Source organism: Gorilla gorilla, chromosome 12 (assembly GCF_029281585.2).
Source record: "Gorilla gorilla gorilla isolate KB3781 chromosome 12, NHGRI_mGorGor1-v2.1_pri, whole genome shotgun sequence".
Classification (NCBI taxonomy): Eukaryota; Metazoa; Chordata; class Mammalia; order Primates; family Hominidae; genus Gorilla; species Gorilla gorilla.
In genome coordinates, this window is record NC_073236.2 from 99,413,697 (window position 1) to 99,439,234 (window position 25,538).

Sequence of the window (25,538 nt, forward strand, 5' to 3'; positions counted from 1 at the left end):
GTTTTCCCAACATGATTTCTGCCCTTTGGGGTTTCTTAGTAACATACTCAATTCATTACTAGAGCCTGTTGATGTGTTTCTTCCTAAATATCTCTCAAATCCTTCCACTCCTCTTATCTCTACTTCTTGACCCTAAACCAAACTGTTATAATGCAGTACACAGATCATTTTTCTCCATTGCCTCCAGGTGTCTTTTGATCTCTTTTCTACCCAGAAGCTGCAAAGATCCCATCGTCTCTCTTCGTAAAGCCTCCCAATGCTTCTCATTGTGCTCAGGACAAAAATCCTTTTTCAGACTTAAAAGGCTCTGCATGTACTTACTACCAGCACTGTCCAAGAAAAACATGAGTCATGTATGTACCTTTACATTTTCTAGGAGTCGTCTTAAAAAAGTAAAAATAAATAGGTGAAATTAATTTTAATAATGTATTTTATCAAACCCAAAATGTCCAAAATGTCATTTCAGTATGTAATCAATGTATGAAATTGAGAGAGTTTCATTTTTTCACAGTCTTCAAAATAAAGTGTGTATTTTACATTTACAGCCCATATATTTTGAACTAGCCCCATTTCAAGTGCTCAATCGCTGCGTATGTGCTAGACACCCCTTCCCCACCTTCAGCTTCACTTTCACTTCTTTTCTGCCAAGCTTTGTATGTTGACCTTCTTTCCGTTCCTCCAATCACCATGCTGTCTCCTGTTCTGAGGTTTTTGCACAAGCCGTTCCACCCCCATCCACCCCCACACCTTCTCCCAGTAAGCTCTCGTTTTCCTCTCAGGTACAAAGCGTCTCCTGCTCAGTAAAGTCCTTCCTACATCCCTGTTTTTGTGTGGTTCTTTGCCTTCAGTCTTGTAGAAGCATATCCCTCCTTCAGAGTGCACACTTCAATGTGTCATTGTAAATTCATTAGTGTTGTTGTTTATCAGCCGCTGGCTGTTTAATAGACAAAAAACCTTATGAGAGTAGGAGTCTTGCCTGTTTCTTCTCAAACTTAGAATCCTAGCAGCACCTCGGACTGTACCTAGGCCATTGTACAGGTTGTTGAATGAGTGAATTAATGAATCAATCAATTGAATGGGTGAATGACTACATGCAAGAACCAAATGGTTATGCATGCATTAATTTAATTGATCCTCAGTTCAGCTCCACAAAATAAAGAGAATAAATAGGATTAGACTGGATTAGATTTTAAAATTAAGATGTTCTTACTCCAAATCCCTTGTTCTTTCCTTGATGCTTCAATGAACTAAAAAACAAAATCTGAGAGATTTCTGATATATTCACTGCCTTTTATGTTCCTAAGTACCTGAAACGATAGTACTGTTCTTTTGCTGTCAAGATGTCTATGAAAATGTCTATGTGGGCTGCAGATGTTTCTACAACGACATTTTTTAGAACATATTTAAATATAGGGCACAATGTGGTGCGTCTTTTTTTTTTGTCTTAATCTGCCCAGATTTTAATTTTAAAAATTATATGCATTTGAGAAATTATCTAAAAACCTTAAATAGCTACTGAATTTTTTTCTTGAATGAATAATGAATGAATGGGTGGATGAGTGGATGGATAAATGCTTTTCTTAGCCTTTCTTCAGTTTCCCATTCATAACAGGAATGAGGGCTAGGTCACCACCAGCACCGCCACCTTTTTTTTTTTTTTTTTTTTTTTTTGCTTCAGTTGCATGTATTGTTTGGCATTCACTGAACAACAATAATTTTGTGATGGATTTCCCTTTATCCCTTTTTATACAAACACACCAGGATAAAATATCTGGCAGCACAGAGGAACCATGCAACTCAAAAACAATGATCTGTCTTCCTAGCAGCTTACGTCTCCCTAAAGTTAGGAAACAGGAAAGATGAAAAGGGGGAGAGAGAAGCCATCAACTGTACTCTCCTTAAAGAGGGTGATGTGCACTAAAGGAATGTCGTATAAGCTAGGGCTTTTAATCCATTTGATTAGCATCCAGTGATGTAGCTCAGCATTCTATATGCTGGTTATTAATGAGAGGAGGTTCCTTTTTTAAAATTATACTTTAAGTTCTTGGATACATGTGCAGAACGTGCAGGTTTGTTACACATGCCATAGTGGTTTACTGCACCCATCAACCTGTCATCTACATTAGGTAGTTCTGTGAGAAGATTACTTCTACACTGAGCACAGAAATATTACTGTTTACATCTTGTGTTTTTTTTTTTTTTTTTTTAAAGACGGGGTCTGGCTCTGTTGCCCAGGCCGGCATGCAGTGGCATGATCATAGCACACTGCAGCCTTGACCTCCTGGGCTCAAGCAATCCTCCCACCTCTGCCTCCTAAGTAGTCAGGACTACAGGCACCCACCACCACATTTGGCTAATTAAAAAAAAAAAATGTTTTGTAGAGACAGGGTCTCACTCTGTTGCCCAGTCTGGACTCAAACTCCTGGGCTCAAGGGATCCTCCTGCCTCCCAAAGTGCTGAGATTAGAGGTGCGAGCCAGCTGACCTGTTTACATTCTTTAAGGAAAAATAAATATATTTTTGAATGTTTTTTCCATGGTATGTGACTATTATCAAAATACACTCTGCAGGTTATTTGCTCTGATGAAGCTGGAACTCTCTTTCATGTGCCTCCTACCCTACTATATCTACATTCGTAAAAGTTCTTCTTGCTGTGTTCTGCAGATGTAACTGGCAGACTGAGAGCAGTTTATTATAATTATACTCTGAATACTCATGGAGTGTTCTTGTTTATAATAGGGCAAGATGGTTGGTGACAAGAAGCAGAGAAAACATGGCATGTGCCTTGTCATTTTTTTTTTATAATTGAGGCTTAAGGAGATGTAAGGTTTGCATTTCTGTAATTAAACTGGAAATATGACTGCTATTGTCTCACATTGGTTTCTCCTCACATTAACAAGGCATGTGGAAGCTGCAGAGTTGGGAGAGTTGACAGCCTGAAAAAGCAGGCCGATTTAAGTAGAAATAAGTGCTTGTCTCTCTTAGCTGTGTTTTAGTCTTTCTTACATCTGGACCCTTCTCTGCATGGGGCCATAAGTGATTTTGAAACCAACATCTTAACATTATCCAATATATTTGACAGGCAGTTTTTTTTTTCTTGGTATCTTGGACCATAAGTGATTTTGAAACCAACATTTTAACATTATCCAATATCTTTGAAAGGCAGTTTTCTTTTCTTGGTATCTTCTAATGAAAGGCAAATTTGAAAATGTATTTATAATTCAAAAATATTTGGAAGTATTCATGCGATTTTTATTTGAAGCATCATAAATGCATTATAAATTGTTTTAAAGTCATGTAGAAAAGTTGAACTAGGTTCTCTGTGGTCTTTGAGAGCAGGAATTGGTTTTTCATACCTTGATTCAGTCAGTCAATCAATCATAAATCTGAGTACTTCCTATGTGGCAGTCATGACAATTGATGCTGAGGAAATGAAGATTAAGGAATTAGTCTTCACACTTAAGGAGCAGAGATACCCTCAAGGAGGGAGGCAGTCATGCAGGAATATAAGGGTAATGTTTGATATCTGTGGAAGGAACTGTTTAACTGGGGGTGGGTAGGACACATAATCCAGACTGAGAGGAGGTGAAGCTCAGTAAGGCTTCGTGGAGGAAGAGGCATCTTAGCTCCATTTTGTGGAGAGTGTGGCAGAGCATTCAGAAAGAACAGCATGTGTGTAACCATCAGTGACTCTACCTCTAGCTCTCGGTAGGTGCTTGGCATGTCGTAGGTTCAATCCATGTTCATGCCTGAAGGGGCCAACGGGCAAAGCAGAGCATCAACCTTTCCAGCAAATCCCACTTAATGGGGTTTGTAGAACACCCCAGGAAATGTTAGTAATTGAGTGACATTGACAGATCAGGATTTCTGTTGTTGTAAAATGGCACATAATACCAGAGAAAGCAAATGCCAAAGAAACAGAACTCTTGGGACCACTGGTGAGTTTATACTGACATTCGAATGATGACCTGGAGCAGTGGACCAGTGTTTGTTACGTGCATGGACTACAAATTAAAGCGAGCTGGATTTTGACTGGCTTAGTGACCTGGCCTCAGGGTAAACCACTCCCTAGATGGGTCAGTGTGTGGTAATCAGTAAGAGTGTGGGCTCAACATCTGTAGACAGAATGAGGATTCATGTCAAGGTCTCTATTATATTTTATAAGAGAAAACCCCTGATCTTTCTCAGGATATTTAGCTTGGCATGATAGAAGTGCTGTCTCTCCCACCCCTCCAACAGTGCCCTTGAAATGGACCAAGAAAGCCACTGGCTGGGCTAACAGGAAGACCTGTCTTCTGCAGGGCATCCCTCCTTATAGGTCAAAGTAAAAATGGAAAGTGACCTTTTAGAGTACCCCACTTTACAGATGAGTGACCTGAGCACTGAGAGGCTTTGTGACTGAGAATATCATGCATGTTGTTGTCAGAATCAAAAAATCATCGGAATCACCTTGTTAGATGTTTTTCCCTCTGCATCGGCATTTTCCAGCATTATCATAGTATCAGACTCTTGATTGCTCTTGGGGGAGAAGGGGTTTCTGCAGCCAAATTATAGTGGGGGGTACTGATTACTTTAACTTCTCCCCATAGTAAAGGCTTTTTTAGTTCTTGCAATACAAGAGCTTGCTTATCTTTATTTCATCCAGCATTTCCCATACATATTTGAGAACAGAACAATTTTTTAAGTACTTATTAATAGTTAATAGAAATTTTATGTCACTCTTCAAAAAGCATTTCTCTATGCCTGTTCTTTATGCCACAATTGCCTCATCTTAAAGTTTTCCAGGGATATTTCTAGAGGTAATCTGAAAGGGAGGGGTGCATTATCAAGATCCTTATTATTACACATTTGTAAAAAAAATAAACACTGCCACTTTGATGTAATAAGATGTGCCTAGAAATAGTTCCATAAATCACATTGTCAAATGTGAGAACTTTTTCCTAGCATTTCCCTTCCTTTTCTCCCTTTTTCTTTTCTTAAGATTTATACAACTTAAAACACTCTGAATATTATATGTTAGAGGAGAAGACAAGTCATCCAGCCAATATCCCAAAATAGCATGAGATGTAAACTTACAGAAGAAGCAACCCCTCCTTACTACTGTGCTCTGTAGAGTCACCTTCACACACTTCATTCAGCTTCTTCCAAGCCATTAACTAAAGACTGACTGTGTGAATTATGATGCCTTCTAGGTCCTTTGCTCCATTGACACAAATGCCACAACCACCCCCATTTAGTCCCAAAACATGTGTAAGCGGCATTGACCTCTTACATAGGTTAGCAGATGGGTGGGCTGTGTACAGAGTGTGACTTGAAGGTAAAGAAATAGCTCTTTGGATTACAAAATGCCTTCTGCCAAATGCAGAAATTTAAGGGAGATACAGATGGCCCTTAAACATATGATCACCTCAGTTATAATAATGCAAATTCAAATCACACTAAGAAACAATTTCTCTTTCATGAGATTAAAACAATCCAGCAGCTTAAAATCATACTTCATTGCAAAGTTGGGAGAAAACAAAGGCACTCATACATTTCTAGGGAGAGTGCAAAGTGGTATAGCGCATATGGAGGGAGATCTGAAAATATTTAACCTAATTACACGTGGATTTATTATTTGACTTGCAACCCCATTTCTGGGGCTCTTTCCTATAAAAACATCTGCACAAGAATAAAATGACTTGTGTATAATGTTCAACCTGGCATTGTGTTGATTTGATCAACCACTTATTGTGTGCCTTGTAGGTAAAATGGTATGCTTATTCAATATCTACTTCCCTTTTCCTCTTCCAAGGAAGACAGACCGGGCAGTGAGGAAGTAGATTCTAATCTGGTGCCTCCCTCTCCTTAAGAGGTTTACCTCTACTGAAGGGTGTGCAGGTAGCAGGATGGTAGAGCCCTTCGCCGCCATTGTGTGTGGATTGGGAAAATGAAAATGGGACACAAGTTTCTAAAAGGGTATGCAGAAGATGACTTTGGGAGAAAGAGTACAAAGGCATGTAGGCAGCATAAAGAAGGGGGCATCTGTGGATTACGTTTCTTTTGTTATCTCTTAGTTTTCAGGCCTAGAATTATAACATGCTTAAAATTTACCACAGTCGACAGTTCTCACAGTTCACAGTCTCAGATCATTTTTTTTTCCACTTGTAATATTAGAATGTTGGACTTGATGTTAGCGATGTTGTAATGAGGCATAAGAGGAGGGAGGTTAAGGTGGAAATTGCTTAATAATGGGTCAGAGCCATTTTCCATAATGAAAAATCTACAGGCCTTGGAGAGCCTGCGGAGAACAGGAGAGGGTCACAGATGAGGCCAAGTTTTTAAGGTTGAACGATGGAGAAGGGTGGGGCCCCCAGCAGCGAGGGCTGTAGGAAGATTGCTCTCTTTGCTCCATTTTTTTCTTTAGCTGTCAAGAGTTGGCTCCTAAGGAGGCTCAGAGACATAGTTATGACAGCAAGCACATATTTGAGGAACAAAATTTGAGCAGGCAGGAGAATGCTTCCAGAAAAAGTTCTCATTCTCAAAAATTTCTTTATCCAGTGCTGAAAACAATTTACCCCTTTGACTCCCAAGTAATTTCAGTTGACAATAGAAAGTTATAGGTGCACAAGGAGTAAGTCAGAAGTTGAACACAAAAGCAAGGCTGTGAGAGCTCCACCCCCTCAGGAAATCAAAGATAAGGCCTTAAAAATAAGGCTGGGGTGTGGACCTTCCGTAAGTGAGCGTTATGCCCTGCCAGCTTTTAAAACCCTCCCTGGTTTCTCGTAGATGTATTAGATAAGCCACAAAGAGTTGGAAGGCTCATACTGGATACAGACGTGACTGGAGAACAGGGAGTAGCCCACCTGGATGCAACAGACATATCGAGGCCTCTCCTTAGTAACGTAGAATCCTGCTGTTAATTTAAAGCAACGTCCTACTTCTGAAAGCAGTCAACTTGTTCGGAAAAAAATCATTTTACTGACTAAAATGTGACTGCCTCAGTAATACTTTTCAAAAGAGGCTGAGTAGGCCGAATCTTGGAGGCTAAATCCTAAGTACACATAGAAGTCCTCTTCAAAGGTCACTTAAGCCACTCTTTGCCTATAGCCAAAATTACACCCAGAGTTTTACAGACCAAAGATATGTGCTATATTTTTCCTAATCTCTAGGAAATTAAATTTCACACTCAGTTTTGGAAATGAGTTTTGATGACTCACAGGCTTCTTTGAATTCCTGAGGATTATAGAAAGAGAACTCAACAAGCCTTTGGACAATGAATAGAACATCCATTTCCCAATAAAATGAATAACACGGGAAGCGTAAGGTAACCATTTGAGACATTGGTTGAAATCAAACACTTCTCAATAAACATAACGGCATATTTTTAGCTTTGGAAAATGTTGTTTCAGAGATAATGTTCTTAATTTTCTGGGCTAAATTTAACTTCTGGTTTTTTAATTCCCTAAATGAGTATATTGCTAAATTGAATTGTTCACATGACACACTAGCTCAAAATTGCAATACAACTGCAAGTTCCTTCTCTATGAACTCCTATGAATGAATTTTAAAAAAAGAAAACTGGATAAATACGAAGCATTAATCTATTTATTTCCATAGGAAATAGCTTGTTACAATTTCTAGGCATAATTATTCTCTAGGTTGACTTAAGCAATGTCCATTGGTTTTAAAAACCTTTTCATGTTTCCTTATTTTAGCTTTTTGCTTCTTTTGGATAAGATTTGGATTCTTTATGAATGCACATATACCCTGTTTTAAATAATATAGGAGTGGTCTGCTCAGAAAACCATTTAATTTGAAATTGTCGTACATCACCTTAGGATCAGTACTGTTTATTAGTCTAGGTCATGGGGAGTCCCTTCAATTTGTTGGTTTGAATCTTTCATTCCTACCATCTCTACAACCTCATATACTTAGGCAAACTATTGTCTGTAATACATAGAGCTCTTTACTGTCTTTGTCAAAGCTCTTTCCCCTATCACTGCCTTTCTTCAATTTATTTAGAAAGGGGCAGATTTTAGTGCATGCCAAAAGTTGTTTGTGAGTTCTTGGTCTGTCTTGGTTGGAAACTGAACTAGAATATGAGTTTTACAGCTTTTTTTTCTTTTTTTTTTTGGATGTAACATTCAGTATGCCAATCTACTTGACTCTAGTACATTGATAAGGACAGATGTTAGATTTGGAGATTAGAATACTGGAGGCATCACAGGAGGGGCAGACAAGGAAGTCTCTGTGGAAAAAGTAGTAGTATGATGAAGCCCTAGTGATTGGTATGTTCTCCCTTTTTCAGGATTTCTCACTGCAAACACTGCCTCCACATTCTCCATCCCTTGAACTCACTCTTAACCAGGGAGATGGGAAAGTAGGTGAGGAGTGGAAGAGGTGAGGTGTCAGGAATCATGTATCATCCACGGCATGTTTCAAATCTGTAGTATTTGTTCATTTATTCAGTGAGAGTTTAGATGTCTACTCTGTACAGAAATAAAATTCACAGTCTCTGCCTTAGGTAAGATATGGTTCTTAATATAAACAACTGACATACAAATGTTATAAAATATGATACAAAGTATGATGGGTGATCCCATTCCCAGATAAAATCCACTTATAATGCTTTACCTGAGATTGTCTAAAGTTTATTAGATATTACTTAGAATAATAATTTAATATTGCATTATAGGCAATGGGATAAGGATGAGAATGTGAAGTTTAGACAGAGCTGCCGTCATTTCTCAGCTCTGCCATATACTAGCCTCATGCCCTTTGACAAGTCACATAACCTCTTAAAGCCCCAATTTTCTTATCTATGAAATCGCAACATTAATAATATTTACTTTACATGATTATTTTGAGAATTATAGATAATTTATATAGAGTGCCTACTACACATTCTGGCTCATTCTAGGCACTCAAAAAATGGCAGCTTATACTCCATAGATTAGTGACGTGCCAGGCAGTTTTTGTGCTTTTATAATTTATAACATCTTTTAGCTTTTACAATGAAAGATATACTTATATAAGGTTAATGTTAAGACAAATTTACACATAGAGTAATAATTCAGCCATACATGGAAATGCTTTTTTTTTTTTTTTTTTTTTTTTTTTTTTTTTTGCTTGTCCGGGTGTGTGAGAAGTAATGCTTGCTTGGGGCTATTTTAAATGCACAAAAAATTATTTGTAATTTGATAAATGCCATTTGATAAATGACATTTTTTTAGGGGGACAGGGTTTAACTCTGTCACCCAAGCTGGACCGCAGTGGCACAATCACAGTTCATTGCAGCGTCAACCTTCTGTGCTCAAGTGATCCTCCCACCTCAGCCTCCTGAGTAGCTGGGACTGCAGGCCTACACCAACACAGTCAGCTAATATTTAAATTTTTGTAGAGACAGAGTCTCCATTTGCTGCCCAGGTTGGTCTTGAACTCCTGGGCTCAAGCTGTCCTTCCCACTCAACCTCCCAAAGTGCTGGGATTGTAGGCATGAGCCACCATACCCAGCTGATAAATGGCATCGTTGATAGTTTTAAGAGAATTCTGAGTTGTTTAGATCAAATGGATTTTAAAACATCATATAAATATGACATGCAACACGTAAACACAAACATCCAAGTAAGGAAAACAACAAAAAATTAATAAAAGGGTGGCTAAGCTGTGAATTTAGGAAAATGCATAGTCTAGAGCAAAGCTCAGAAATTCTAATCTCTGATTTTTAGTGATCTGTGGAAATGAATACTTTCCATTAATTTGGAGCTCCATTTTAATATTAATATTACTGCTTATATTCCCCTCTTAGGGAAATAGAAACAATGTTATATTTATGGATAAATACCATATTTCTTTTTTTGTCTTTCTTCAAGCTTTTTTGATTTGTGAATTAATCTTGTTTTTCAGAATTATGTATAATTCTAATATTAAAAGGATGATATTTTTTCTAAATTGGTTTAGTTTTCAAATCCTTTTTAAGGCTGGCACTTATGCAGATAGTACCATCTTAAGTAGGCCATAGCTTTGATTCTTGATAAATACCTCACTTACTGAACACTTCTTACATGCCAGGCACTGTGCTAAATGCTTTTCAGCTATTAGCTCCTTCAAGCCTCACAATAACCCTGTGAGGTAGATACTCTTATTAACCCCATTTCACAGAGAAAACGGCTGAGGTGCAGAGAGGAACTTACCCAAGGTCAATTAGCTGCTATGAGGAAGGAGCAGGATTCATATTTGTGTCTCTCTGACTTCACTGGTGAGTAGAAAGTCTTTTATTCTGCTTCGCTTTAACCTCAGAAGTATTTTTTTTGTTTTATTATTATACTTTAAGTTTTAGGGTACATGTGCACATTGTGCAGGTTAGTTACATATGTATACATGTGCCACGCTGGTGCGCTGCACCCACTAACTCGTCATCTAGCATTAGGTATATCTCCCAATGCTATCCCTCCCCCCTCCCCCAACCCCACCACAGTCCCCAGAGTGTGATGTTCCCCTTCCTGTGTCCATGTGATCTCATTGTTCAATTCCCACCTATGAGTGAGAATATGCGGTGTTTGGTTTTTTGTTCTTGCGATAGTTTACTGAGAATGATGATTTCCAATTTCATCCATGTCCCTACAAAGGACATGAACTCATCATTTTTTATGGCTGCATAGTATTCCATGGTGTATATGTGCCACATTTTCTTAATCCAGTCTATCCTTCTTGGACATTTGGGTTGGTTCCAAGTCTTTGCTATTGTGAATAGTGCCGCAATAAACATACGTGTGCATGTGTCTTTATAGCAGCATGATTTATAGTCCTTTGGGTATATACCCAGTAATGGGATGGCTGGGTCAAATGGTATTTCTAGTTCTAGATCCCTGAGGAATCACCACACTGACTTCCACAATGGTTGAACTAGTTTACAGTCCCACCAGCAGTGTAAAAGTGTTCCTATTTCTCCACATCCTCTCCAGCAGGTATTTTTTTGAAATAACATTTTCCACAGAAATCCTTAAATCATTCGTTTTCCTTGCCTCTTTCTCTTCCTGCCCACTCTGTCTTTCCTCAATGACCATGATTCAAAGTGTTGACTGTAACCAATGAGCAGGGCACCATGCTGATGAGACTACAAATTTGATTAAGACATGGCTTCGGTTTTTTTCAGACTTGACATACTGGATGGAAAAACAGGCTTATACCACATTTGTGATGTGCTCAAATTGTGTCTATTTTCATAAACTCTTAATTTTCCTTCATTTAGATGAAGGATTCTTACCCTGTTAGCCCCTGAAGAATGAGAATGGGCATGAAGGAGTCTAGGAAGCCCTTGAAGCTGTGTGCACAATGTTGTGCTTATGTGTATTTTGTGGGAGAAGAAGAGCCACGTTCCTCAGATTCTCAAAAAAGCCCACGGCACCACGAAATTAAGAAATCATTTATTAGTGGGAAGATTCATTTATTCTGAGTCATTTTTCTCTTCATTAGGTCAAAGTGTAACAACAACATGAAGGCCCATTCCTGACAGATGAAAGCATAAGAGGACTGTGATGCATGTGTTACGACTGTGGGGAGACTGACCCACTTCTTTCCTCCAGACTGAATACCGCTTCCCTCTGTCTTTCTGGTGAAACCACCAAGAGTCATTAAGGGCAAGACATGGCACTCTTCATGTCCTCACTCTTTCTGGTCACGTTTCAGCACTAGCTGCCCTGAGACCCCAGAGTGCAGAGGTTCTGCAAGACCCATCCCCATACTTCTGAGAACACAGCCAACCCTGGCTCAGCCTAAATCTCTAATAAAAGTGACCACTAAGGATGGAACATATGCTGATAAAATGCATTATATTTGTGTCATATGTTTCTTGTGCCGACTTATCTTTTTCTTGAAGTTAGACATTTTAAAAACCAGAGTTCAGAAAAAAAGCTTTTTTATTAGATGTATGGGTTTGGCATTTAAAATGTCTGAAACAATAGATAGGTTCTCTGATGGGATAGGAGATCTGATCTTCTCTTTTTGGAGTCACTGTGATCTTCCCTAATAATTCTCAAGACCAGCAAAATATAAAGCTGGAAGGAGCCTATGCAGTCAGCTAAGCCAACCCCTCATTTTGAGAGGAGGCAGTTATGTCTTCAGAGCAATTAAATGACTTGCCCTGTGGATTCCAGCTGGTGGGAACTGCAGTTTGAACTCAGATTTCTTCATGTGCAGTTCAACCTTCTCTCTGCATACCACGTTGTCTTCCTGTCACCACGCCGTCTTCCAGCCCTTGAAAACATTTCAGCCCATGTAAAAATTAAGAAGGAAACACACTTCAGCTTCTCTATGACTCCCAAATTACTGACCTCCTTCCTTCAGTAAATAAAGAAGCACTGGAGCAAATACAGCTGATTTTTTAAAACCTGAGAATATGCTTTTAAAATTCTAATTTAAATTGCTTATAATTTCAAGTGGGCCATCTTAGACAGAAAAGAATGTGTAGACCGTAAGCCATTGTTTTATTTTATCTCCTTATCTTTGTTATTAATTATATGGTTGATTTCAAGATGAAAATGTATGGACTTTGAAATTAGAGAAATCTTGCTTTAAATTCAGGATTAATCACTAAAGATCTCTTTTGTTGGTCAATAAAACTTGGAGTTTGTTTCAAGAGTCATAAACTAATACACAATATTTCGAAAGTATTTCATTAGTTTTATTTTAAAATTGTTGGTATAACATTTGATTAAAGCCAATAGATGTTATAGACAATTAGAAGTCTTAGTATCACTAAAGGTAAATTATGGATTTTCTCATGGAATATTCCCAACACCTCTGTGAAATGGGTATTATGCTTATTTTGCATATATGGGAACTGAGAGTCAGAGAGGATAACTAAGTAACTTGTATGTCATATACACAGCAAGGCTGAAGCCAGGCATTGAGCTCAAGCTGTCTGGCTCTGAAGCCTGGATTCTCTTCTTTCTCTGCTGACTTGTATGATAGTACATACAAAGGCCCTGTGATGGGAAGAAGCATGGCATATGAGGTTCTCAAAGGGATTCTGCCTTTTACATGGTTAGGTTGATAGTTTAGAAGAAGCAAGGGGCCCAGGATGGTGATTCACCCTTGTAATCCTAGCACTTTGGGAGGCCAAAGTGGGAATGATCGTTTGAGGCCAGTGGTTTGGGGCTGCAGTGAGCTATGATTGCACCACTGCACTCTAGCCTGGGCGACAGGCTACAGAGAGTAAGTCACCACATTTCAAATAGCCAGTACGTAGCAAAGCCAAAATTTGAACCTAGGCACAGAAGACACAGCAACCTTCTATACAAAGTGCCATCTATTGCCTTGGTGCTATGGAAGCATTTCTGTCACATGCTGTGCTTTGATGTATGTACAAAAGGAGATGTGGGAAACAGAAAATGAAATAAGCAGGGTTTATTTTATTTTATTTTTTTCATTCCTAACCTGCTTGTGTGTGGGCTGATTACCCAGGGGAGTAAAAGTCAGACTGAAACTAAGTGGAACACAGACAGATGCTGGCTGAAAATATGCTCAGATTATTGCTCAATTTAAAATTATTCCAAACTAGAAAGATCATTGAGCTACAAGACTTTTTTCCCTTTCCTTTAGTTTATTCTCTGTAAATTTTGGTGCCTTTAGACAGGATGCAGACAAAACAATTTAGCCATAGAGGTCATTCTTCTCTGTTTGGCACTCAGACTTTTTCCCCTCTCTGCCTTCCTGTGTCTTGCATTCCATTTTTGGGACTGTACTTGAAAGGCCAGACTTGTAAATTCCATTAGAGAACAAGCTCTTGTGGAATAGAGTAAAACCTTGACTTAGGCTTGCTCTCTTCCCAGAGAGGGTCAAAATAACTCTGATGGCGGCATGGTCCTAGGAGGAATGCTGCTGTAGCCATAAAGCAGTGCTGGTCACAACACTGAATGTTGAGTCCTGTGCCCAGAGATGCTAATTTCACTAAGTATGAGGTAGAGCCCTAGCATATATATTTCTTAACAAGTCCCAGGGATGCCAGTCCGCTTTGCGTAGCATGGATTCAAGTCCATTTTCTCATTATGTGGTAAGAAATTGCCCATTACAACTCTACAAAGGCAAGAAAAGCTTAGGAACGGGGAGTCTCAGCCATCTCGTCACTCCTCCCATCAACTTCTCACTGTGTGCAATAAAAGAAATAAACCCTAAATATAGAGATGTACAGCCAGGCTTTCTAAGAAATGAATCCATTCGAAGTCTTAAACTCTTTCTGGTTCTGAGCAGTGTGGTGAGGGGACCACAGGAAACTTGAGGGTTTTCTTTTTCTTTCTTTTTTTTTTTTTTTTTTTTTTTTTTACTGTTAATGTTGATGGGTGTGTTTATTTTATTTATTTTAATTTTACTTTAAGTTCTGGGAATACATGTGCGGAATGTGCAGGTTTGTTTCATAGGTATACATGTGCCATGGTGGTTTGCTGCACCTATCAACCTATAATCTAGGTTTTAAGCTCCGCGTGCATTAGGTATTTGTCCTAATGCTCTCCCACCCCTTGCCCTCCACCGCCCGACAGGGCCCAGTGTGTGATGTTCCCATCCCTGTGTCCATGTGTGCTCATTGTTCAACTACCACTTATGACTGAGAACATGCAGTGTTTGGTTTTCTGTTCCTGTGTTAGTTGGCTGAGAATGATGGTTTCTAGCTTCATCCATGTCCCTGCAAATGACATGAACTTATTCTTTTCTATGGCTACATAGAGGGTTTTCAAAATGCAGATTTTCTGGTCATTACAAAGTATATTGGCTCAGAGTTAGGGATACTTCACCACAAATTTGCTGGGGTTTTTTTATTCATTTATTAACAACTCTGGGAATAAATCAGTGGCCCTGTCCATCTCAGAGCTGAAAGGTAGAGTCTTTCATGTTCTTAATGGTATGATTTTTTTGTTCTGACAATCTCCTTGAGCTATGTTGCTCACATGAATCTTCTGACTGCTTCCCTACATGTGGTATAAAACATGTTTTCTACCCTATCACACTTCAATTTTCTTTGCAAATAAATGGAAATATAATTTATGAAGCACTTTAACATTTTCCTGGCATGTTTATTGCTAAATACAGATGTTGTTATTGATGAGGTAGGAGTGTAGTGAGAGGAGCAGCAGGGCCCCTAGTGAAATTTCTTGCTATGCTTTGATTGTGGCCACAGGAGACGGAGTGTCAAAACATCTACCCTTCACTCCTATCATAAGCAACCACCATGTACAGAGTTTCTTGACTCTGGAGTAGTAAACAGGACTGGAAAAATGAGAATGAAGACTCTTGGCATTCCAAGCTTGGACTTAACCAGTTATAAAATTAGAAAATCCATGGCTTATAACGTCTTGTCACTTTTTGAAAACAAACAGACAAACAAAATACGGAAGATGATTCCCAGAGTCCGCTAGAATTTGTCCATCCTGACCTGTGCAATATGTTCCTAATGTGGGTGTGAGAGGAAGAGAGATTGGGTGGGGAAGTATATGTACCCTGTGATCTCATGTGATTACCATGCTGAATGTTCAGTTTTGAGTATCAGGTCCATGAATTCTAAAGATTAGTCTGGGAATTCAGATGCTGCTAGGTACAGGACCTAATGCCAATTCTGAGTGAGACTTTGCTAGGAGGGCTGTCCTCAACATTTTAAACTTGTGTACGTAGGAATAGATTGATGAAGACTAAGGGCAATGGGAGACCTGAAGCTCTGTGAATTTTTTTTCACAGCATTTAAATATTACTTCATAGGACTGGTTAATCTCAACAGATGCTTTTTGAGTACATTTCTCCCAGACATTTTTCTCTCTAATAGTTTACATTAAAATAAACAGTGAGTCTGGGTGTCTTACTCAAAGATGAACTTTCCCAGAACCAAAGCCACTATTGTATGTTTGTAGTACACACCTGGGGTAATCTGGGTTCTTGTCCCTTTCTTTTTGTGTCTATATGGACAGTGAGTGGGTTGGATAGAAGTCCTTTAAAAGTTTAGGCTGAATCTCTCCCTCCAAAGCATGTTCCTTCATCTACATTGTCATAGACCCAGTGCTTGACACCTTAAAAGAATCATGCAAAAAAATCCCAGACAAATAGTGCATGAAATCATCAGAGCCTCCTCCTTTGCATTGTCTCAGGAAAAAGCAGTTAACTTAGATACTTTGCTGTTGACATCTTGATATTTTAAATTGTTCTAGTGGAATATGTTTTTCATGCCATGCCCTCAGCTGACCTCCTTATTACTCTAAAAAATGACTTCTCTATGGCCTCACTTATTTTCCCTGGAAGCTTTCCTTGACCATCTCTCCCGTCATCTGGCTGCCATACTGCTGATTCATTATATTGCCGTTGTACACACTCTCTTTCTCATAAAGCTGTGAACTTTCTGAGACCTCTATCCCTGTACCTGATGCGGGTACTGGCATGTAGTTTGACCTTTAATTGATTATTGAATGGATTTGTACATTATAGTCACTTAAAAATTCTATTATAAAAAATGGAAAAGGGTATTTGTAAGACTCATCCAATCATTAGCAGAAGTTTAGAGTTAGCCTTTGATTCAAAATTACAAGTACAGTAGTTTGAAAATAAATACATTTTCCAATGTAATTTTCAAACTATATTTCCCATTCCTATTTTTCTCAATCTGTCATGAACATCTTTATCCTTTACACTACGGAACTTATGATATGTCTATATTTAATTTATAATAATCTGTGCTTTAAAAAAATTGTAGCCACATTTGCATAATTACCAGGAACAATTTTGTATGGCACAGATATTTAATCTTACGGACCCTAATACACACAAGGCTGACATTTATGAGCTCCAGCACTGTCACCTGATCTCAATAGGTTGACAATTTTAAGTGAATAGAACAGTGCCTTACAAATAGTAAGTGCTAAGTAAATTTAGGGTAATTTGTGATGTTAGCCAAGTGATAATAGGATGTTAGAATTCCAAATGACCTCAGAGATGATTAATCCAGAAGTTCCCAAAGAGTTACTGACAACTTGAGTTTTAAGTTCATGGTGATGTTCATAGACATGTTTATAGGTGATGGGCAAGAAAAGACGGGGTGGAAGTGAGTTATCCTATGGCCAAATAAGATTGAGAAAATGCATAATTAAACAGAGTTTAAAAGAGGTATTCACAGCAAAAACCCTTAGAGGCTGTACTATATGTTACTCTGCTTCCCTTTTTAAGTAATTTTTGCCCAAGTTTTACATAGAATCATATATCTTTTGTCTTCCTTTTTTTAATAGAATATCACCCGAGAAAGAAAAAAATAATTTATTCCAATATCCTCATTTTACTCATAATTAAAATGAGATTCTGAAAGTTTAAGTTTAAGCTTATGCAACAATTTCAGATTATGACTGGAATCGTGGTTACCATCTCTTATTGTACACTGTGAGGGACCTCTGTGCAGACACATTTTACCCAGTTATAAATCTTGAAGTGATCAGTACGTTTAACACAGTATCAAGAACCCCGAATACTCTATTTTAGTTCACATTTGTTCATATGTGCAGTGAGTGATCTCTTTAGTAACAACCAAGATTCTCTGGGTCTCCATCATCTGAGATATAAAGTGTAAGTAAATGGCAGTGCACCTTGAAGTTTATTCTGTGAGACTTTAGTATCGTTGAATACAATTGCAATAGTGTATATTCCAATTATTAGAAGGATCCACTTTTTAAATAAGTTCCCTAAATTCCTTGTCATCATAAACTATCTAACAGCATGTTGACCCCCTGGGGGAAATAGAAAGAAAGCAAATTTTAACACTGTTAATTTAAAATTTCCAGAAACTCTTTGTTTCTAACTACTTACTCGTCCATCTTTCTTCCCATTTACTTTTTATTACTATTCTTTTCAATATCAGAATATATTCTACCATCTAACAAATCCCACTCTAATTATCTCTACAACAAGAAAATTTCTGTATCACTGTTAATATAGTTTTTAAAACATTAAAAATATGATTTGCCTACATCAAATGAGCACATGTCAAATAGCTTATTCATTTATTAATTAGAGATCCAGTAAGATGGTAAGGCCAGTTTAAAGAGCATTTGCAGAGCTAAGTATATATAGGCCATTTAATAAATCTTAGAATAAGATTGCAGTGTTAGATATGAGTAGTTAATATCTACAGGGCCATAAACTAAAACCCTTGGGGTTATCTTTTCAACTAGACAAAAATTATTTGTATCTCTACCAGGCAAATTTCACTGGGTTAACAAGAAACTTTACTAACTCTTGGACCTTTATCAATAATAAAGTGAATCAAACAAAATACACCTTCTCTAAGTAACTAAATAACCTTTGATTAGGTCTATAGCTCCCACATGATGCTGAAAGGTCATGCTACCTACTTTTTAATAAGATTTTAAATACTTTCTCTTAATATCCTAAGCAATATCCATACTCCAGGCAGATAGAATACATAATTTTGGAAGGATTTGCTTAAAGGTAAATCTACTTCAAGTACAAGAATTAATGTCCTTCCTTGATGGTCCATGCAATGGAATTTGACCCATTATCACTATCATCCTGTGAATGTTGGAAGTCCTGCAAAAAACCAATATAACTAATAATAGCTTTTGTAGAACCCCAGAGTTTAAAAGCATGCATTCATACACATTTATATAATCTTGAAAACAACCTTGAGAAGCAGGTACATTAACTGCAATTTTTACATTGAAAGAAGTGAGGCTTAGGGTAATTAAGAAACTTTCCAAAAAGCATGATTTGTTTCATATTTTGAAAACAATAAAACTTTTTTGCTAACAAAAAGATCCTTAATGCATAGAAGACAGGCCAAGGAAAGACCTTGCAAAATCAACAAAGCCACAGAAGGAACTCTTTCATTTTATAGAGTAACCTGCAAAGATGCCCAGAACTACTATCTCATTTACTTGATTTAGACTCCACAATAGTTTCAATGAGTCATGGTGTTATGATTCTAACTAGTAGTTAGTCAGGGCCAAGTAAGAAGACAGCTGTTTTTAGCCACTACCATTTGCTTTATTTATTTAGTTATTTACTTACTTATCCAAATTCGAGACATATATTTGAAAATGCTCATTAGTGCTCTTTGAGATTTTTTTCTGAAGATGAATTGACTTGTTTCATGAAGCCAACTAATTTTCAGTCTCACACTCCCGTATGGAAAAAAATAAGGCACAGAGAGCCAGGGAGTACACAAAGCAAAGCTAGTACACACCAAACAAGGCAATAGGGTGAGTTACTTTCTGGTTGGGAAACAAAACCCCTCTTCTCTCTACTACTCCATTCCTTTCTACTCTTAAGCTTCCGCTCCTTCAAATGCTTTCTCCACTATGGATCTCATAAAGCAATTCATAGTAGGATATGAAAAGATCAATGAAAGCTCAAAGTTTAACTCTCTCATGGGAATGTATATTTGTGTAGGAATCAAAGCCTTTAGTACAAGTCTCCAGTGTATTTGGGTAGAGAGAGGGGTGCGTGCTATCTCATTGTCTCTGAAATAACTCCTTCAAACTTTTTCTTACCCTCAGGCCTCTAAGGCTTACCTGCATGATGAATTTCCATTTTCCTTACTCTTACACCCAGCTTTCAATTTAGCAAGAAACGGATTCGCCCAGGCCAGACTCAAGAATTAAACTCTGAAAATCCTGAGCCTTGTGGGGCTCTCCTTCTGATAAGAGAGTTCTGTATCAAAAATCCTAACCCTAAACCTGGGAAGGGCATGGGTAACTGTGTTTGATATGCCTAGTCCCCCAACTCCCTTTCTCCCTTCTTCTTCTTTTTAAGAAGGAGTCTCACTCTGTTGCCCAGGCTGGAGTGCAGTGGCACGATCTCAGCTCACTGCAAGCTCCACCTCCCAGGTTCAAGTGATTCTCCTGCCTCAGCCTCCTGAGTAGCTGGGATTACAGGTGCCTGCCACCATGCCCAGCTAATTTTTGTATTTTTAGTAGGCATGAGAGTTCACCATGTCGGCCAGGCTGGTCTCAAACTCCTGACCTCAAGTGATCCACCTGCCTCGTCCTCCCAAAGTGCTGGAATTACAGGCATGAGCCACCGCACCTGGCCTTGACTCCCTTCTTGACCAGCTTGCCAAATCAACTCACAGAAATAGGACCAGAAGTTTGAAATAGACATGTTTCTTATAGTTTTCAGAGATTCCATGGTGATCAGAATCACAAACCACCATTTTTGATCTCCAAAGAGCATGCAATATATCTTGACTTAAAAGAAAAAGAGTCAAATTTTAATGAGGATATGAGCTACAATGACCATTGGGAGTTTTTGGTTTTTTTGCATATGAACATTTGTATTCTGCCTCATATGACTACTTATAGTCAGTGGACATCCACAGTACACATTAAAAGCTCTGAAAAGTCATGCAGTGATGAAATTTATTGTGTTTGATTGACCTAGCTTTGTCACCTGAATTTGTGAAAGTATACACAACAGGTATGCAATAGGATACATTGCATTTTGAATATTTGTTTTCTGCATAATGATGTATGTTCATGATTTTTATAGTTACAAAGTAACATCTGTCTGTCTTTCTATCCATCCATCTATTTAGATACGTCTTAGAAATTGAAAGTATTTCACAATGCCCAACTCATACTCCCTTACCTCAATTCATCACTAAGAGCTGGGAACTTAATCAAATTTTCCTATGCATGTGTGAGACATTCCTTGGTGATATTGACAATGGAATCATAAATTGCGTTCTATTTCATAACCTATATTAGTTAATATTTACTGAGCAGTTTTTCATACATGTATATATTTATTTACTTTGTACTTCAGTTACTATCTTTTCACAATCTGGTACAGTGAAAATGGTAGAATATATGTTTCTAGAACAAGTTCTAAAACCAAGTGTACATAAAAATGGTAAAGTGAATTCTGGCACTGCCTCACTTTAGAGAGCCCTCAACTTCTCTGTAACTGGATTGCCACAGCTCATCAGAGAGGCTCACAGTGCTGCTGCCTTCTGATATCCTTTCCTCCTGCCGCTATCTAGATGAGAGGTAATGAGAGAAGGCACATTACCTTTATCTAATCACTGGTCATCTTTAAACAGAATACTCTGATCTGACATGAAGCGTATGCAGGCTGCAAGACAGTGGTTGCTACAGATAATGACATCTTAGGAATGAATAATCTATCATTTCAATGCTTACTAAGAACTAAAAGAAACATGAGAGAAGAAGCCAGAGGCGCATAGTGGGTATTTGTTTAGTAATATCAATCATCTTGGTTCTTGAAAATCAGACAGATCCTAGGTTTATGTGATCTGAGTTGTGGGTTGTCTTATTTTTATTGACACAATAGCGCAGAGCAGCCCATCATCTGAGGCCAACACTTTGCTTTCCAGGGAAGTTCATTGTCTCTGGCTTGGAGAGACTCTGGTAGATCATATGCTAATTTGTAACGTAAATTTTAATTTCTGATTTTTAGTTTAGTTGTTCTCATATAAGATACAGCACGCTGTTTTCAAATATTTCAAGTCACAGCTATGTGTAATTAACATAGCATTTTACTGAATTCCTGTAATACATATGATACCTTTCAGGATCTATTAGGAAATTTCTAAAAGAAGAAAATCCAGTTATGGAAGATAATTGCCATCTAATTTCAAAGGAAGAATCATCCCTAGTGACTTCTTTATGACGCAACTTGTTTTGTTGTCACTTATGGATGAAAAACATACCTATAGTCTTGTTGATTTTGCTTAGTCTCAGTAATCATTGACTTGTATTTGTTGAATGATTTCAGTAGGGTCTGATACCATATGAGGATGTTTACAGAGCAGAAATAAAATCAAAGACTATGGTTTGTGGGCCAGGAGGGTTGACTTGTGCTGCATTTTATCTCAGAGTAATCTTCAATCAGCAGGCTCAGAGTTCTCAGAATAGCTGGTATTCATTCCCTATTACGCAGTTATAGAAAAGAAGCTTTAATGCATACACACACAGTCACACACATGTATGTATACATGCAGACATATATACACACACACACTGTTGTTTGTTTTTGTTTACAGATTAGTAAAACCAGGTGCCAAATTTATTTTGATATATGTCAAGACTTGTCTTACAGGCAGGATGTCCAGGCTTCTCTTGCTATGAATCCTTGAAGATCTCTGTCTTCTGAAAAAGATGCATGATGCTACCCACTAAGATTATCTACTGGCTGAATTGTAGCCTTATTGGATAGAGGGAGAGAGAGAGGGAGAGTGAGAAGAGGGAGATGGGGTGGAGAGAGAGAGAGATAGAGAGAAACTTAAGACAGAGCACTTTCAGACCCTCATTATTTCCTAAGTTCAGATGCTGGCTTTGCTTCCTGAGCTGGGTGATGTTGTCCATATTGCTGTCTCTCTCTCTGCCTCAACACCCTTTCCTCTACATTCACACCTCAAAATGACTTTTTGAACTAAATACTAGTAAGACATCTAACTTACATGATTTAGTATTATTGAATAGTAGGTAGAACTGACAGTGAAAAAGAAGAATCAAGGAATGTAATGTTTATGCTGTACTTCGGAAGATGTACAATAACTGAAATAAGAAAACTTCCTAGAATCATCAGGATAGTGTATTTCTCCATGAATAGAAGGAATTATTTTGCATTTTCCTAGGGACATAAGTAGGAATACAGGAGTATAACTCACAAGAAAAATAAATGGAATGGAAACCTAGGGGGAAAGGTTTAGGAGATTGTGGTTAAAGTATACAGAGAAAAGCAAAGCAGAAAATAAGGAGATTAATCCATACCAAGTAATACCATTGAGTGCCACTGAGTAGCTGGTAATTGGATCTGCTAACTACCATTGCATTGCTGAGTGCGCTATAGAGGTGAGTGGTTTGTTGTTTTTCTTGCTTTTCCTTTTTTTACCTAACTTCCTTCATGGGTTCCCTGTAGAATCAGGTACTTTCTTAAAGTTTATAGAATTTAGGGTCCTTGGGTGAGAAAATAAAACTATTCTGTATGATTGAGCTGTCTTGAGTAGTAGTATGATATTTACAAAACAATATCACTGTTTGTGATGATGCATAAACATACCTAAAATTTTATACCTAAGAAAATACTACAATTGATGTATAAATATCAAAATACCATTTCAAAACAGTGAATGTATTTACTTTCCCCATTCTTAAAAAATGTGTTTGACATTTTTGAACTTACACAGCGCTGTAAACTATGGTCAGCACATTAGTTAAAACGCTTACACAATTATCATGCTTATATGTAAAATGAAGCAACATTTGCCTTGTTTGCAACCATGTTGAGAAAAATTGGTTGGCTTCTAGAAGTGCATTACAAAAAGGTTCATATTTTCTTAGGCATCTTTAAGGATGCTAGTTATTGAATATCAATTTGGTGCATTATGCCAGGTGCATCTTATTTTATATTCACCACCTCTATAAAGTAAGCATTATTATCCCCATTTTCCAGGTTAGGAAACTGTGGCTCAGGGAGTTAATTCACCCAGAGTTAAACAGAAAGTGGCAGAGTCAGGATTCCATCTGACATCTCTGACACCACAGTCTATAATATTACCATGGACTTAATTATTTTTTTCTTGAAAAAAGAAAACATGAATAAAAATATTAAGGCATCCTAAAGCGGAACATGTTGGCAGTCCACAGAGGTTCATGCCTGTATTTTTGTGAACGAAAGTGAACTTAACAGTCTATATCTATGATAGCCTATCATAGCATCTTCAGAAATGAAGCCTAGACCAATGACTGGAGGATTCCCAGGGGAAAGGGTCAGTTTAGATAACCTCCCTAAGGGATGTGACACTATTTTTTCAGAAAAGAGCCGTATGGTTAAATAAGATTTATCTGGAACTCTTGAGGAGCCCTCTGTACTAGTTTAGGCCTCTCAGGAGTACCCAGGCCTGACCATGTATAAAATGGATATTCTGAGATTTTTAGTGGACATTATGATGAATTGCAGACAAGAGAGGCCCCTGCAAGGCCTTTGTTGTCTTGGTTAAATCCTTATTCATTCATTAATTTGTTTACTCATTTGAGTGTATAAGATATACTGGGCATTGGTACAGTGTGATATAAATATGTTTCCCACCTTCAAGTGAAGGACAGGCAATTACAATGCAATATGATAGTTGCTGTACCAGTGATGCTCAGATGTGTTTAAGGTACCACATAAAGTGGAATTAGGATGGCCAAAGTCATCCTTGAGATTAGAGGGGAATGGAGCATTGTAGAGAACAGCCATTTGCTCTTCACCACTGGCAGGGATTTCGTTTTTAAGCCATGGCATGACATCATAAGGAACTATGCCACCCTATCTTGTCTGCCTTGTAAATACCAACTTGTTTGAGGTGTAGCTCTAGCATTACCCACTTCATGGGCTTTTCCTTTCTCCCCACTCACTTTCTAGTACTTGGTTCATATACCAACTAGTAGTGTAGTGCTTTCTAAGCTTAATTCACTTATCTCTTTCTTGAATTTCTCCGATAGGCTCATTCCACTGATATAAATTGGATCAGGTTCCCAAAGAGCCTGTATTCACATAGAGCCAGATAATCATGACAAAGGCAGAGCCTCAAAACACATTTGTTTCCTGTTAATAAAAGGATTACCTTATTTCAATCACTTGTCAGTTTCATGATCTATGTAGTTTGTAGCAAAGGACTGTTCCTAGACTGGCCCTGTGGGCCATGGAAAACACCCATTTCTGTTCTTTTAGGGATGTCATATTGTAGCATAGATATTTTTGTATTATTCACATGATTTTTAAAAATACAATTAAGGGAAAGGAAGCTATGTTCATTGTATTTCTTAAAAGAAGTTAGTTTATTAAGTCAGTCATTCCCATCCAATTTTCCTGGTGGTACACAGTATTCACAGTTTTAACTTGACAACACAATATAAATTTAATTATGGTTATAGACTAACCACTTTTGCTTAATTACAGGGAGTGTGCTTTCCAGATGAAGCCATATCTGAATTTGAAATACATCAATATATGGTAGATGTTAACTTCTTTCAGTGCTTCTTCATATTTTGATATTCTAGGAAATTAGAAAAATATATGAGCACATTGCTAAACTTTATGGGCATACATCTATTTGCTTTGTCTTTACAATATTTAAATTTCTAAAATGATAGAAAAGAAAGCCAGTTGTAGGATGATAATTATATAGATATTGTATATCTGTATTATATCCATATCCAAAACTATTTCCCCATATCTATTTATCTTAGCAGGAAATTCATTTGGGATTCACAATATGACTGTTTACAAAATGGGAGCACTAATGACCTCTTTGGAGAATGAGATCCATGAGTTGATATCAGTAGAGTTTTTGGCTTTTTGGCTAGAGGGATGACCAAATTTACTGAAGGCCTTGGTACGGGTTAGGGGGAAGACAAGGACAGTGGTAGGTGACATGAAGCCTACTGCTGCCCCCTCACCCCCTAAAGGCTGAGGGACTAGTTTTAGGCTGAGAATGAGAGAGCAGTATGGCCGAGGGACTGGCTCAACAGTTCTTCTTTAATGTATTTATTTTAAATGTCCAAGATG

General features: G+C 37.8%; 1 protein-coding gene and 1 pseudogene across 22 annotated transcripts in view; both read left to right on the top strand.

The window, feature by feature from the left end:
- Positions 1-25,538, top strand: part of SLC8A1 (solute carrier family 8 member A1) — a 414,612-nt gene that overhangs the window by 152,025 nt on the left and 237,049 nt on the right. The gene's annotated exons all lie outside the window — the stretch shown is intronic.
- Positions 1-25,538, top strand: part of LOC134756798 (peptidyl-prolyl cis-trans isomerase NIMA-interacting 4-like) — a 73,938-nt pseudogene that overhangs the window by 23,146 nt on the left and 25,254 nt on the right.